The 15358-nt window shown below is 43.4% G+C and overlaps 1 long non-coding RNA gene across 1 annotated transcript; it reads left to right on the top strand.

The window, feature by feature from the left end:
* The first annotated feature begins 11552 nt into the window (after positions 1-11552).
* LOC104824681 lies at positions 11553-13651 on the top strand. Its single transcript, XR_773461.2, has 3 exons — positions 11553-11686; positions 12095-12160; positions 13448-13651. It is a non-coding gene; the product is annotated as an uncharacterized LOC104824681 (long non-coding RNA).
* Positions 13652-15358: the final 1707 nt, after the last annotated feature.

Here is a 15358-nt window from a genome sequence, read left to right as displayed (position 1 = left end):
ATTATCCCCGTTTGTTCGTGAGTTCGAGTGCCGCTAGACGCGAGCCGGTGATTGCGATCAGACTTGCTTCCATCCTCTTCCGTGCGTACATCAGTAAGTGGGAGTAGAATAGATCTCGAAGAAGTTCGAGAACCACAAATAGTCGAAGAACCGAACGAACAGGTCGAAACAGTCCAACCTGTATCACGAGTTGTTGAGACAGCACCTCCTAGTGAACCTCGGAGATCTGGTAGAATTTGCCAAGAGCCTACAAGATATGGTTTTCTTGTGACTGGAAATGACGAACTCATGTTGTTAGAACAGAACGAGCCTACGTCGTATTCAGAAGCTGTGGCGAGTTCCGATTCCGAGAAATGGCACCAGGCCATGGAGTCTGAGATACAGTCCATGTACGATAACAAAGTATGGACTTTGATCGACTCATTCGATGGTATTAAGACCATTGGATGTAAGTGGGTTTTCAAGAAGAAAACCGACATGGATGGCATCGTGCATACCTATAAGGCACGACTCGTAGCGAAAGGGTTTCGGCAGATTCATGGTATAGACTATGATGAAACCTTTTCACCAGTTGTGATGCTTAAATCCATACGGATTCTGCTGGCCATAGCTGCGTATTATGACTACGAGATATGGCAGATGGACGTCAAGACCGCATTCCTTAACGGGAATTTGCTCGAGGATGTGTACATGACACAACCCGAGGGTTTTGTCGATCCTAAGAGTCCGAGGAAGGTGTGTAAGCTTCAGAGATCCATTTATGGACTGAAGTAGGCTTCGAGGAGCTGGAATCTTCGATTTGACGAGGCAGTCAAAACGTTTGGCTTCCTGCAAAACGAAGATGAGCCATGTGTTTACAAGAAGGTCAGTGGGAGCGCAGTGGTCTTCTTTGTACTTTATGTGGATGATATATTGCTCATCGGAAATGACATTCCTACCTTGCAAGGAGTAAAATCCTGGCTAGGATCGGTCTTTTCGATGAAAGACTTAGGAGAAGCCGCCTACATTCTAGGCATCAAGATCTATAGAGATAGATCGAGAAGGCTTCTTGGTCTAAGTCAGAGTACATACATTGACAAGGTCTTGAATCGGTTCAAGATGCAAGACTCCAAGAGGGGTGCCTTGCCAATGGGACATGACGTTGCTCTTAGCAAGACTCAGTGTCCAAAGACACAGGATGAGCAAGAGCGCATGAGTAGGTTTCCATATGCCTCGGCAATTGGATCCATCATGTATGCCATGTTGTGTACTCGTCCAGATGTATCATATGCATTGAGCATGACTAGTAGATATCAATCTACACTAGGTGAGGTTCACTGGATTGCGGTCAAGAACATCCTTAAGTACTTGAGAAGGACTAAGGATTTGTTCTTGGTGTATGGCGGATTGGAAGACGAGTTCGCTATAAGTGGTTATACCGATGCTAGTTTCCAAACCGATAGAGATGACTTCAGATCGCAGTCATGTTATGTTTTCTGCCTGAACGGTGGGGCTATCAGTTGGAAGAGTTCCAAACAGCCAACCGTTGCAGATTCGACTACAGAAGCCGAGTACATAGCTGCATCGGATGCAACTAAGGAAGCTGTTTGGATCAGGAAATTCGTGGGGGACTTGGGCGTTATTCCTAGCATTGCAGATCCCATTGAGTTGTACTGTGACAACAATGGTGCGATTGCGCAAGCTAAGGAACCCCGGTCACACCAGAGATCCAAACACATACTCAGACGATTTCACTTGATCAGAGAAATCATCGACAGAGGAGACGTGAAGATAAGCAGAGTGTCGACAGATGATAATATTGCCGACCCATTGACGAAGCCTCTCCCTTCGTCAAAACATGATGGTCATGTTAAGGGTATGGGGATTAGATGCTTGTAGGATAGATCATAGAGCATAGTGGGAGATTGTTGGTTGTAATGCTCTAGGATAATCCGTAATATGACATTTTGACTTTGTATTGATTCATTAATTTATGAATGCATTACATTCCCGTTATATGATTGGCATGTTTGTTATATTTCGGCATCCTTGAATCATTAGCGAATGATTCTAAACTCCCTAGTCAGTCAACATTGTGGGAACAATGTTGAATTAAGACTAGCATGAGGAGTGATCGATGCATTGGATGCATATCACAATCATGGGTACTCGTTGTGAACGAGTGACTGGATGACCCGCATGAGATTGTCACATGGACAGAGTCATGACTTGAATCTCATAAAGCGGTTCGTTCTTGGATCCTCAGACATGAGATTGTCACATGGATAGAGTCATGACTTGAATCTCATACAGCGGTTCGTTTATGGATCCTCATACCTGAGATGTCTAGAGTATCTGATATGAGGAGTGACGTGTCTTGACTGCGTCAAACGTCGTCTTTAACCGGATGATTATAACGGCGTTGATCAGATACGTTCACGAATCATATGGAGATAGTAGACATGCAATATGGGACTTGTCACCTCCTTAACAGGAGAGATATTAGTGACTTTAGGAACTTTTTCCGAACCACAAGTCATGGTTAGCCTCTAGCAAGACGCCATGACCACCCATTTAGAATTGAGTTAGAGGTGATCTAACCAAGGCATTAACAGCTCGAATTCTGATCCTTTGTCTCACGATATCATAAGTTGAACAAGGGCATGGTTTGAGCCACCCTTCAAGTTCAACTGCTTTCTCGTCTTGGCAAATCGACTAATAAAATAGATGCAACTTCATCTATAGCATGGCCACGGGTTTTCATAGTCCGACTTCCACGAGAGGGCCCAGCGATATCTCTCCCGTTAAGGAGGTGACAAATCCCATATTGCATGTCTACTATCTCCAAATGATTCGTGAACGTATCTGATCAACGCCGTTATAATCATCCGGTTAAAGACGACGTTTGACGCAGTCAAGACACGCCACTCCTCACATCAGATACTCTAGACATCTCAGGTATGAGGATCCATAAACGAACCGCTGTATGAGATTCAAGTCATGACTCTGTCCATGTGACAATCTCATGCGGGTCATCCAATCACTCGTTCACAACGAGTACCCATGATTGTGATATGCATCCAATGCATCGATCACTCCTCATGCTAGTCTTAATTCAACATTGTTCCCACAATCCGGCGGACCGGGATCTGGGAAACTTTCCAAAATTTGTTTTTTAGGGTTTTCTAATCTTATTTTAAGTTTAGGGTTTCGTCTAAACTTAAAGAGAGCCGACCAAAAACTCAGAGAAATACCCTAGAACTCTAGAGAAGCTGTTCTCTTGGATTTCTATTGTCCCGGGATTGGATCTCGTCTCTTGAGTTACCCTTTTCTTCACTAATCCTAGCAGATTCGTTCCAAATCGTTTGGAATCCTTCCCGTCGGTGTGGATACGTGTAGAGGAGCTGTACTTTCAGCTCTTGGTGATTTAGAACAGGCCCCGGATCGAAACAAACTTCAAGTCTCATCGAGAACGAGGTAAGTAACGATTCCCTCGGTGATATACACGATCTTTCGGGTTCTGCGAGTTTGGTTGCGTGTGACGTTTGACTAGGTTTAGATTTTTCTTCCGCTGCATGAAACCTAATAAACCAAACCCTAGATCGATATGATCGCATGCTTGGAATCCGTAGATAACCCAACAAGAGAGGGAAATGTCGAGAGTGAGGAGAGAGAGGCAGAACGTGGGTTGCTGTAGGAGAGAGAAAGAGAGAACCATTTTTTTTAATTTAAATTTAAAATGGGTTTTATGGTCTTTTAATAAAAGTATGAGGTTATAATTGGTGTTTGCATCACTTCTCCCCATTTTTTTTTAATTTGGATTTTCAAGGGTATAGGAAGAAGTCCTTGTAGCAGTCAAAGGGTAGATTGGATATATCCCCACTAGGATGTGACCTCAGACTGTGCTAAAAATATTTTAAAAGTGAGTTTTGAGACCATGGTACGGCGGCGATCCGTATGTGATGGTATGATAATGTTGGGTTTTCCTGGGATCTCAAGAGTGAATCTAATTCCTAAGAGATCAGTTCTAGGGTTTGCGCAGCGGATGTAAAACAAAATTTTGATGAAACCCTAAAACCTATCATGCATGATCTTGTAGAAACGTTAGAACGCTTACCTCAATCGATCCGGGGCCTGTATCAATTGATGTGTTCGTCCGATCACTGTAGGCAGGAAGAATACCTTGCCCTCTACACGTATCCACACCTCGGGATGGATTCCAACCTTTGGAACTTGTCTGCTAGGACTTGAATCTTCTATTCGATGATGTGCTTTGAGAAAAACGAGATTTAGATCACTTCTTCAACCCTCTAAACTCTCCAAAAAGGTCTGAAGAAGTTCTCTTTTTTCGGCTCTTTTGTGTTAGGGTTATTAATCTCCTCTTATTCAAGTGATTAACCCTAATTCCGGATTTTAAAATTAAATCCGAAACCCAGACCGAACGGACTGTTCAGTAGTCCGTTCGGTCTGGATACTTGGTCCGTTCGAACCAGTCATTTAACTAGGTCCATTCGGTCTGACGGGTCAGTCCGTTCGGTCCAACAATTGGTCCGTTTGGACTAGACTCTCTAGTCCGTTCGGTCCAACAATTTGGTCCGTACGGACTAGATGTTCCGGTCCGTTCGGTCCACTCCTAGACGGGACAGTATCCGCTCCACCGGGTTTTTCTCGTCTCTTCTGCGCATTCGTTCTTTCCTGTGTGTGACCCTGTGGGCTCATCCGATATAGTAGTATAACCCGCAATCTCTTATTTCGGTTACACAAGTCATAGGCGGTCTCTAGCAAGACACTGTGACTACCTATCTCGAATAGAGTTTGTTCGTGATCTTACGAACGCCAGTGATGATTCCGGTTGATGATCCTTTTGTATCACGATATCATATGTCGAACATAAGGCATGGACAAGCCACCTTATTTTATTCGACTGCTTTCTCGTTCACTGAGTTCGACTGTCTGAAATAGACGACGTTCGTCTATAGTGCGGCCACACATTTCTACAGTTTCGCTCACACGAGAAGCCCAGTGATATCTCTCTCTTTTACGAGAGGTACAAATCCCGTCTTGACAATCTACAATCCAGCACATGATTCGTTTCGTACCTGATACACGCCTTTATAGTCCTCCTGTTATGCAGAACGTTTGACGTAATCAAAGCACGCAACTCCTCCTGTTAGATTCCGTAGATATCTCAGGTCTTAGGATCCAATCATGGAGCCGCCATATGAGATTCCAGTCATGACGCTAGTCCATGTGACAATCTCATGCGGGTCAATCCAGTATTCCGTTCTCCAACGAATACCTATGACTGTGACCGTATCCAATACCTATGATCATCTATATGATCATCAATCACACATCATACTAGTCTTATTATGTCGTTATTCCCATAACGACACAAGGCTAGGGAGTTTAGTATCATTCATAATGATACATGGATTTCATAACACATCTAGTATACAAGAACATGTAATGAATCAAATACTCTCATAAAACCGTATACAGTATCAATACATCAAATGTATTACATCAAATGTATGTGAATAAAGCTCATAAACAGTACATCATAGAGCACTAAACCAACAATCTTCCACTTGCTCTAATCATGAACTGCTAAACATCTAATGCCCATATCCCTAACATGACCCTCATACTTCGACGAAGGGAGAGGCTTCGTCAACGGATCGACAATGTTGTCATCTGTCGACACTCTGCAAATGTGCACGTCTCCTCTGTCTATGATCTCCCTTATAAGGTGAAATCGTCTGAGTACGTGTTTGGAGGTTGATGGGATCTGGGTTCTTTCGCTTGTGCGATCGCTCCATTGTTGTCACAATACAGAGCAATGGGGCTATCAGCACTAGGAATGACACCCAAGTCTCCAACAAACTTCCTGATCCAAACAGCTTCCTTTGCCGCGTCCGACTCTGCAATATACTCAGCTTCTGTAGTAGAATCTGCAACGGTTGTCTGCTTGGAACTCTTCCAGCTAACAGCGCCTCCGTTCAAGCAGAAAACGCAGTGGGTCTGACTGGAAACTAGCATCGGTGTAACCTCTTACAGCGAACTCGTCTTCCGACCCACCGTATACCAAGAACACATCCTTAGTCCTTCTCAAGTACTTCAGGATGTTCTTGACGGCGATCCAGTGTGACTCACTTGGATCTGACTGATATCTACTCGTAATGCTCAACGCATAGGATACATCCGGTCGAGTACAAAGCATGGCATACATGATGGATCCAATTGCCGAAGCATATGGAATCCGGTCCATGCGTTCTCGCTCATCAGGTGTCATAGGACACTGACTCTTGCAGAGAACTGTGCCACTGCTCATCCGTAAGGTTCATTTCTTGGAATCTTGCATCTTGAACTGTTTCAAGAACTTATCGATGTAAGTTCTCTGACACAATCCTAGAAGACGCCTCGATCTATCTCTATAGATCTTGATGCCTAAAATATAGGCCGCTTCTCCTAGGTCCTTCATAGAAAACTGTGTTCCTAGCCAAGACTTAACGTCTTCCAAGGTAGGAACGTCATTCCCTATAAGGAGAATGTCATCCACATACAGCACTAGAAATACAACTGTGCTCCCACTAGCCTTCTTGTAAACACATGACTCGTCTTCGTTTTGTGAGAAACCAAACTTTTTGATTGTCTCGTCAAAACGAAGATTCCAGCTCCTTCAAGCCTGCTTCAGTCCATAAATGGACCTCTGAAGCTTGCACACCATCCTCGGGTTCCCTGGATCGACAAAACCTTCGGGTTGTGTCATGTACACAACTTCGGTCAAGTTCCCGTTAAGGAACGCGGTCTTGACATCCATTTGCCATATCTCATAGTCGTAATATGCGGCTATGGCAAGTAGGATCCTGATGGACTTCAGCATAACTACAGGCGAAAACGTCTCATAATCTCTTGGCCAAACAACATTTGTTTGCCTTAGATTCGATACCAGAACCCTCTCAATATCCTAATTCAGATATTTGATTCGAGACAACGATTGCACAATCAAAACTCTGAATTCTGGATTGTCATCAAGCTTGGTCTTATGTGAGGCTTTGATTCTAATTCTGATAATCGATCCAACACAACAATTGTTCGATCAAAATCTGAATTCTGCAGAATCACGGATTGTCCAAGGTCCAAACTGACCGTCGGTTTAACTTTGGAAAAACCTGAACACTGGAACGGACGGTCCAGAGAAACACGTGGACCGTCCGTTCCAGCAATCCAGAACGGACGGTCTGCCTCTAATGGTCTGTCCGTTCCAGCAAGCCAGAACGGACGGTCTGTCGAAACACGTGGAACGTCCGTTCCAGAAAGCCAGAACGGACGGTCTGCATCCGTGGACCGTCCGTTCCAGACCTTCTGGAAAGGATGATCGAATGCAGACCGACCCCGAATACCGAACGTTCCATCAGACCCAGACCGGACGGTCCGAAGACCAGACCGGACGGTCTGTCAAACGTGATCCGAACCCCTCTTATGGTCATCGGTCCAGACCGGTCGGTCCAACCCTTGGACCGTTCGGTCTGACCTAATTTGACCTAAAAGGAACAACCGCCGTCATGCGTAGACCGATCGGTCTACACTCTAGACCGTTCGGTCCATGCGACGGACAGACTTCGGATCTCGGTTTCGGGTCCCGTAAACTAGGGTTTTCATCCCCGTTTCGACGCACCATCAAGCCTCTTAAGCACCATAGCTCATCCATGCTTTATTCAATAATCAAGATCATCAAACAAACATAGATCTCATGTTTACATGCATTCTAACCATTAAAACCATGAAAACATGCATAGATCTATAGTCTACATGCATTCTAACAATTAAAGACATGCAAACCTGCAAAGATCTATTGTTCACATGCATCTTAACAATTAAAATCATGCAAACGAGCAACAGGCACGGCGATATACAGAGAACCAGGCTCTGATACCACTGTTGGGTTTCCTTCGGGTTCCTAGCATGCGATCTCATCGATCTAGGGTTTGGTTTCTAGGTTTCATGCAGCGGAAGGAAAGATCTAAACCTAGCCAAACGTCACACAAAAGCCAATTGTGCAATAACCCGAACAATCGTGTATATCGTCGTGGGATTCGAATACTTACCTCGTTCTTTCAAGATCTGGAAGTATCAATCGATCCAGGGCCTGTTTTAATCACCAAGAGTTGAAAGCACAACTCCTCTACACGTATCCACACCGGCGGGATGAATTCCAACGCTTTGGAACGTATCTGCTAGGATTCGTGAAGAGAAAAACCGATGTCCTTGACTTGGAATCGATATTCCAATCACTAGAACTCAAGAGAAAACTTCTCCAAAGCTCTAGGAATTGTTTAGGACGTCTGAGGTTTTTATTATTAGGGTTTATGGCGGCTCTCTCTATTAAATAAGATTGCCCAAAACCCTTAAAACGCGAAAACCGAAAACTGCCCGTAAGTCGGACCGTCCGTTCCAGGCCTGGAACGGACGGTCCGACTTACGGGCAGTTTTCGGTTTTCGCGTTTTAAGGGTTTTGGGCAATCATAATTAATGAGTGAGCCGCCACAAACCCTAAAAAGAATAACCTCATACGTCCCAGATTCAGAAGAGAGCTTAGAGAAGCTTGATTTTGAGTTCTAGTGATTGGAATATCGATTCCAAGTCAAGGACATCGGTTTTTCTCTTCACGAATCCTAGCAGATACGTTCCAAAGCGTTGGAATTCATCCCGTCGGTGTGGATACGTGTAGAGGAGTTGTGCTTTCAACTCTTGGTGATTAAAACAGGCCCTGGATCGATTGATACTTCCAGATCTTGAAAGAACGAGGTAAGTATTCGAATCCCACGACGATATACACGATTGTTCGGGTTATTGCACAATTGGTTTTTGTGTGACGTTTGGCTAGGTTTAGATCTTTCCTTCCGCTGCGTGAAACCTAGAATCCAAACCCTAGATCGATGAGATCGCATGCTAGGAACCCGAAGGGAATCCCAACAGTGGTATCAGAGCCTGGTTCTCTGTATATCGCCGTGCCTGTTGCTTGTTTGCATGATTTTAATTGTTAAGATGCATGTGAACAATAGATCTTTGCAGGTTTGCATGTCTTTAATTGTTAGAATGCATGTAGACTATAGATCTATGCATGTTTTCATGGTTTTAATGGTTAGAATGCATGTAAACATGAGATCTATGTTTGTTTGATGATCTTGATTATTGAATAAAGCATGGATGAGCTATGGTTCTTAGGAGGCTTGATGGTGCGTCGAAACGGGGATGAAAACCCTAGTTTACGGGACCCGAAACCGAGATCCGAAGTCTGTCCGTCGCATGGACCGAACGGTCTAGAGTGTAGACCGATCGGTCTACGCATGACGGCGGGTGTTCCTTTTAGGTCAAATTAGGTCAGACCGAACGGTCCAAGGGTTGGACCGACCGGTCTGGACCGATGACCATAAGAGGGGTTCGGATCACGTTTGACAGACCATCCGGTCTGGTCTTCGGACCGTTCGGTCTGGGTCTGATGGAACGTTCGGTATTCGGGGTCGGTCTGCATTCGGTCATCCGTTCCAGAAGGTCTGGAACGGACGGTCCACGGATGCAGACCGTCCGTTCTGGCTTTCTGGAACGGCAGTTCCACGTGTTTCGACAGACCGTCCGTTCTGGCTTGCTGGAACGGACAGACCATTAGAGGCAGACCGTCCGTTCTGGATTGCTGGAACGAACGGTCCACGTGTTTCTCTGGACCGTCCACGTGTTTCTCTGGACCGTCCGTTCCAGTGTTCAGGTTTTTCCAAAGTTAAACCGACGGTCGGTTTGGACCTTGGACAATCCGTGATTCTGCAGAATTCAGATTTTGATCGAACAATTGTTGTGTTGGATCGATTATCAGAATCGGAATCAAAGCCTCACTTAAGACCAAGCTTGATGACAATCCAGAATTCAGAGTTTTGATTGTGCAATCGTTGTCTCGAATCAAATATCTGAATTAGGATATTGAGAGGGTTCTGGTATCGAATCTAAGGAAAACAAATGTTGTTTGGCCAAGAGATTCTATATATAGACACCTCAAACGAACTAAGAGTAGTTCATCCGAGTTGATCAGAACAACTTGACTGGAATGACTTGAATTCAGTCAAGGTATCCTGGTGTTCAAGACAAATGAAGCCTCAATTTTGAAATCTCAAGCTATTACCGCCCATTAGCAGAGCAACTGTCAAGGCCTCGATCGTCATGGTTACGGGTCATGCCCTAGCTGAGCGTGCCTGACTATCTTGGTGAGGCAGTATGGAGAAATCGTGATTCTCATAGCTCAAATATGGTTGAGCTTGAATTGGGTTATCAAGTCGGACTTGGACCTAATGGTAAGGATGGGATGAGGAACATGCAGTGATAGCGTATCACTATCCCATACTCATCTAGGAATCACATAGGATGTGATTGACAAAGTGTTGTCTACCTAAATAGCATGGTTTTGAGCGTCATGCCCTAGCTGACTCAAAAGCATGTGAAATATGGATCCTAGCTCACTTGGAAACTCATTGAGGGTGTTTTTCTTAGTGGGAGCCTGTCATATTGCATCTATTATCTGTGATAGTAAGTGTACTAAGTGACTTGCATATTTTCTGTCTGTTTGTTTGTCTTTTTCTGTAGTGTATATCTGTTGCAGGAATCTGGTTAATCTCACCATGCGATCTATCCTTATGAAGGATAAGCCTCTAACCAAGGCTTCTGGATCGATCATTGATGCTTATTGGAAGCATGAGGATAATGATCTGGACGTGTCCAGCTTGATGCTTGGAAAGATGTCTTCGGAATTGCGTGAGCAATTAGATGACATGGACAATTCATTGATGGATGATCAGTTGAATATGTCATTCCAAGAGAAAGCTGGGAGCCAAGGGAAGAATGATATGGTGATTGTTGGAAAGAGTTCCAGCAAGAGGAAACGTTCCAAAGGTAAGGGCAAAAGGAAATTGACAAGTGTTGTCACTAAGCCTAAGTCCAAACCCAAGAAGGAAGAGTGTTATTTCTGTCATGCCATTGGGCATTGGTACAGAAATTGCAGACTCTACCTGGAAGATCAAAGGAAGAAGAAGCTTGCAGAAGCTTCAACTTCTGGTATCTTCGTTATAGAGGCCAACTTATGTACTTCTTCATCATGGGTATTAGATACCGGATGTGCCTCGCACATTTGTACAAATGTGCAGGGACTGCGAGGAAGTAGACAATTGGCAAAGGGAGAAGTAGATCTCCGTGTCGGGAATGGAGCAAAAGTTGCTGCATTAACCGTCATATATATATATATATAACATATATAATACAATAATTACAATAAGAAAGAGACAAAGGAAGGGGAATGAATCATCCACGTTTACCACCTTTACATATATAAGTAACACTAATATATCTTTGACACATATATGGTCTAGATAATAATTAAAATTTATAGAATGCCACCTACACTACTACTACAAGCCACGTTTACAACCTAAGAGTAGTAATGAAATGATTGTTATCATCTTTACTATTAATTGCTTGGACGATTTATAAAATCTCCGTAAACTTTTCTTCTTCCTAAAGCCAAAAATAGAAGAAAAAAAAAAGATAAAGAAAACACCAAAATTGCTTAACTCCTTCTACGCCAAGAATTCATCATCCGGAGAAAAATTAAGCTTTGCCCAAAGCTAATATCATCTTTCATCACTACTCTCTCTTGATTAAGGTAAACTCTAGTGACTTTTAAATTTCAAACCATTTCCAAAAACCTTTCTGCATGTATTATATTCATTAAATTTCAAGCTAATTTAGAGAAGATGTAATTATTATTTTTTTTTTAAAAAAAAAAAGTCAATCCAACCTTCAAACGTTAATCAAATTGTTTGAGGAGTGCCAAACTTTTATGTTTCTCAACCATCGGGCCTATTTCAAAATAAACACTTTAAACCTAGTTTTAATTTTGAATTTATTTACACGATACCAATAACTCGTTTCAATAAAAGAAACTGAAACTAGAAACTGTTCTTTGGGTTTAAAGAAAATCTAGTGAAACCTATAAGACAGATGTTGAGAACGTTTTTATGATAGTGTATGAATGTGTTAAATGATATTATATATAAAACCTGTTATTTAGGTAATATTTGATCTCGGAGTTACAATGAAGATCACATCGAAAAACTAACATTGAACAAAAATCGCGGTGAGTGAATTTGGATGTGGCTTTGAGAATTTTATTTTTATTGATTTCGGAGTTTGTATGTTTTATGCAAATTTGATGATTGATTGGGGTTAAATTCGTAAATTTAATTGTCATTGTTTTGTAATAGAAAAAAAAAATAAAAATAACAGTTCCGATACATTATTTATAACGTGGACATGTACAAAATCATTTTTTGTTAATATTGTAAATTTATAAGATAATTTTGAAAAATAACAATAAAAATAGTTTTAATAATGAATAGATAAATATATAAACAAATAAATGAATAAATAAAATTCAAATGATTATTGAAAAACAAAATAATAATAAATAATAATAAATAACAATAATAGAAATAGTATAACCGATAAATAAATGATATTTAGAGTTAGATTAAAACGGATAGAATTGCATGACGTTGGCAATATACTGGATGGGTCCGGATATTGTGAAACGTATGATTGTAGTCGGGTAATCTTATAAATAATAAAATGATGATTGCATTTACTGAAGTCTCCGATGTGTGATAATCGATCCGGATCGATTATCATACCGCGGTGACGTGTTTGTGATTGTGGCGATCTTCGTATCGCGCCACCGTTTTCTGATAAACGGTTATGGCATCCAGAGACTCACGCATTCGGGTTTGCGTGTGTCACTCGAATGCGTGACGAGGAAGTACGGTTCTTTGGCAACCGCGCCAACGTTCCATTGGCCATGGAACGGACTTCGGGTTTGCATGTGTCACCCGTTGATTGGTAAATAAACCTGAGACCCGGGTAGTTGCGTGTGTCCCCCGGCGAGGTGGTACGGATATACTCTGAAAGGCTTGAGCTCGGGTCTGATGAGTATTTTCCGAGGCGGATGGTCGGCGAGGGGGAGTTAGCATAGAGCTGCTTCGCCCGAAAGTCGGCGGCATCGGGGATCGATGTCTGGAGTGGGTATGGGGATGACCGGTACCGAGAGCCGTGATATCGGTGACCGATGAGGAGTATGAAGATCACTTGGGGTCCTCGCAAACGATTTTGCTTGGACTGATGCGCCTTGTGTTCGACACAGGCATGAACGAGTTGTTACCTACGTGTGAGATACACGTAGAGACGATTGACGGATTTTGTTTGAGATTACTGATTGATTCAACGATAATTGATTGATATACCTCGTCGCATGTATATGTATAGTATTCACTATATTGCTTGGCCGTTTTCAATAAAAATAGAAATCTCGGGTTACACCCGAATTTCTCTCTAAGCACGTAGCTTAGGACGTTGTTACGCAACGTTTCAGGTCGTGAACAACAGTAAGGACTGAGGCAGACGTGGGACCCGGTGACAGCTCAATTTCCAGATCATGTATAATTATCTTTATCGTATTTCTCTCTCGAAAATAAAGAGTGGTAGACCTTGGACTTTTGTATTATAGTTTTCGTATCACTCATATTATATACTGGTATCTTGCGTACGTATGTAAACGTACTTATGTATTTGATCATATATTCCGCTGTTTTATAATTAAAATGAATGTTTTAATCTTTCCGTAATTTTACATTTCAAAATTTTACGGTTGTGATTTTATTTATCTATGTGGCACGTCCTGTATGCGGGATGCGGGATACGGGTGTCACAACTTGGTATCAGAGCAGTTCCTTCCTCGGAAGAGAATATGCGAAAACTTGATACCAGTAAATTTTTATTTTTTTTAAAAAAAAAAAAAAAACATGTTTTTTTAAAAGTTTTCAAAAGTATTTTTGACGAACAAGGTTTTGAAAAGTTAATGAATGGTGTCGAAGTCACCGGAACTAAGTCTCATTTTCAATGTCTACAGTGACTATGCCTCCACGACGTGCACGACCTGCGCCTAGACTTGGGGCAACGGAAGCACATATCCCTAACCCCATGCCAGAGGACTTCCAACAGTTCTGCGAGAGGATGTGGCAACAGTATCAGGGTCAGATACCACCTCCAGCAGTTGGAGCCATACCTGCGGCTAGACCAGAGTATGTTCCACCACCACCTCCACCAGGTCTGCCGGCGTTTCACGCACCAATAGGCGTGGATTACCTTGCACTGATCAAGGAGCTTCGAGCCATGAACACCCCGAGGTTTGAGGGTTCTCAGATTCCTGAGGTTGCTGAGGACTGGTTGGTGCGGATCACAAATGATTTTGATTATCTACGGTGCCCACTACAGTATCGAGCAGAGATAGCGAGTCACCATCTGTTCGGACAGGCTCGCCACTGGTGGGATGGAGTTGTGCGAGACAATATTCCTGGACATCAGTTCACATGGGATGAGTTCCGAGCAGAGTTCGAGGAGAAATATTACAAGCGGCATGACCAGGAACATCGTCTCGTGGAGTTCATTAATCTTCAGCAGGGTGATCGTTCTGTTGGTGACTACGAGGCAGAATTTACTAGGCTCCTACGATATGGCGCTAATCTTGTTCCGACAGAACGATTGAAGATTCAAAAGTTCGTTGCTGGCCTGCGCCCCTCTCTGCGGAGGAAGATTGAGGTACTGGAGTATCCTACCTTGAGCCGATACATCTGCCAGCTCGAGAAGATGGAGCGAGGCGAGCATGAGGAGCAGCAGGAGGCTCGAATCCGAGATCGGACCCCCGCCAGAAGATTTCTCCTTGGTCGACCTTCCACTAGTACTGACCAGACTAGTCAATCCCGAGACAAGGGGAAGGCACTGGCAGTTCGACCACCACCATCACAGTCGTCCCAGAGGAGGCCTTGTCCTCGATGCAGGCGAGTTCATTTTGGGCCATGCAATACTCCACCGACATGCTACCAGTGCGGACGATCGGGTCATATTGCGACGTACTGCCCAGAGAAGGGGACCACTCCGACAAATTCTAGACCTCTTCGTACTCAGCCACTACAGCAGTCTGGCATTGCACCACGAGTTTACGTGTTGGCGGCAGAGGCTGATACTCAGGGCGAGGAGTATTACGTTGAGGAGCCAACCACCGAAGATGCTGCTACAGAGGAGGACCCCGAGCAGACCGATGCTGCTGCTATTACTGGTACTTTGTGCATACATGATATTTTCTGCCATGCCTTGTTTGATACCGGAGCTACACACAGTTTTCTGCGTGTGGAGAAAGCTGATGAGTTAGCCCTTACAGATATCGATACTACTAGTCGATATCAGATACATACACCCGGCGGAGAGATCCTTCCTATGCGTGGAA

Source organism: Tarenaya hassleriana, unplaced genomic scaffold, assembly GCF_000463585.1.
Source record: "Tarenaya hassleriana unplaced genomic scaffold, ASM46358v1 Cleome408, whole genome shotgun sequence".
NCBI lineage: Eukaryota > Viridiplantae > Streptophyta > Magnoliopsida > Brassicales > Cleomaceae > Tarenaya > Tarenaya hassleriana.
Note: the sequence above shows the minus strand (reverse complement) of the source record. Positions and strands in the feature narration are given on the sequence as shown.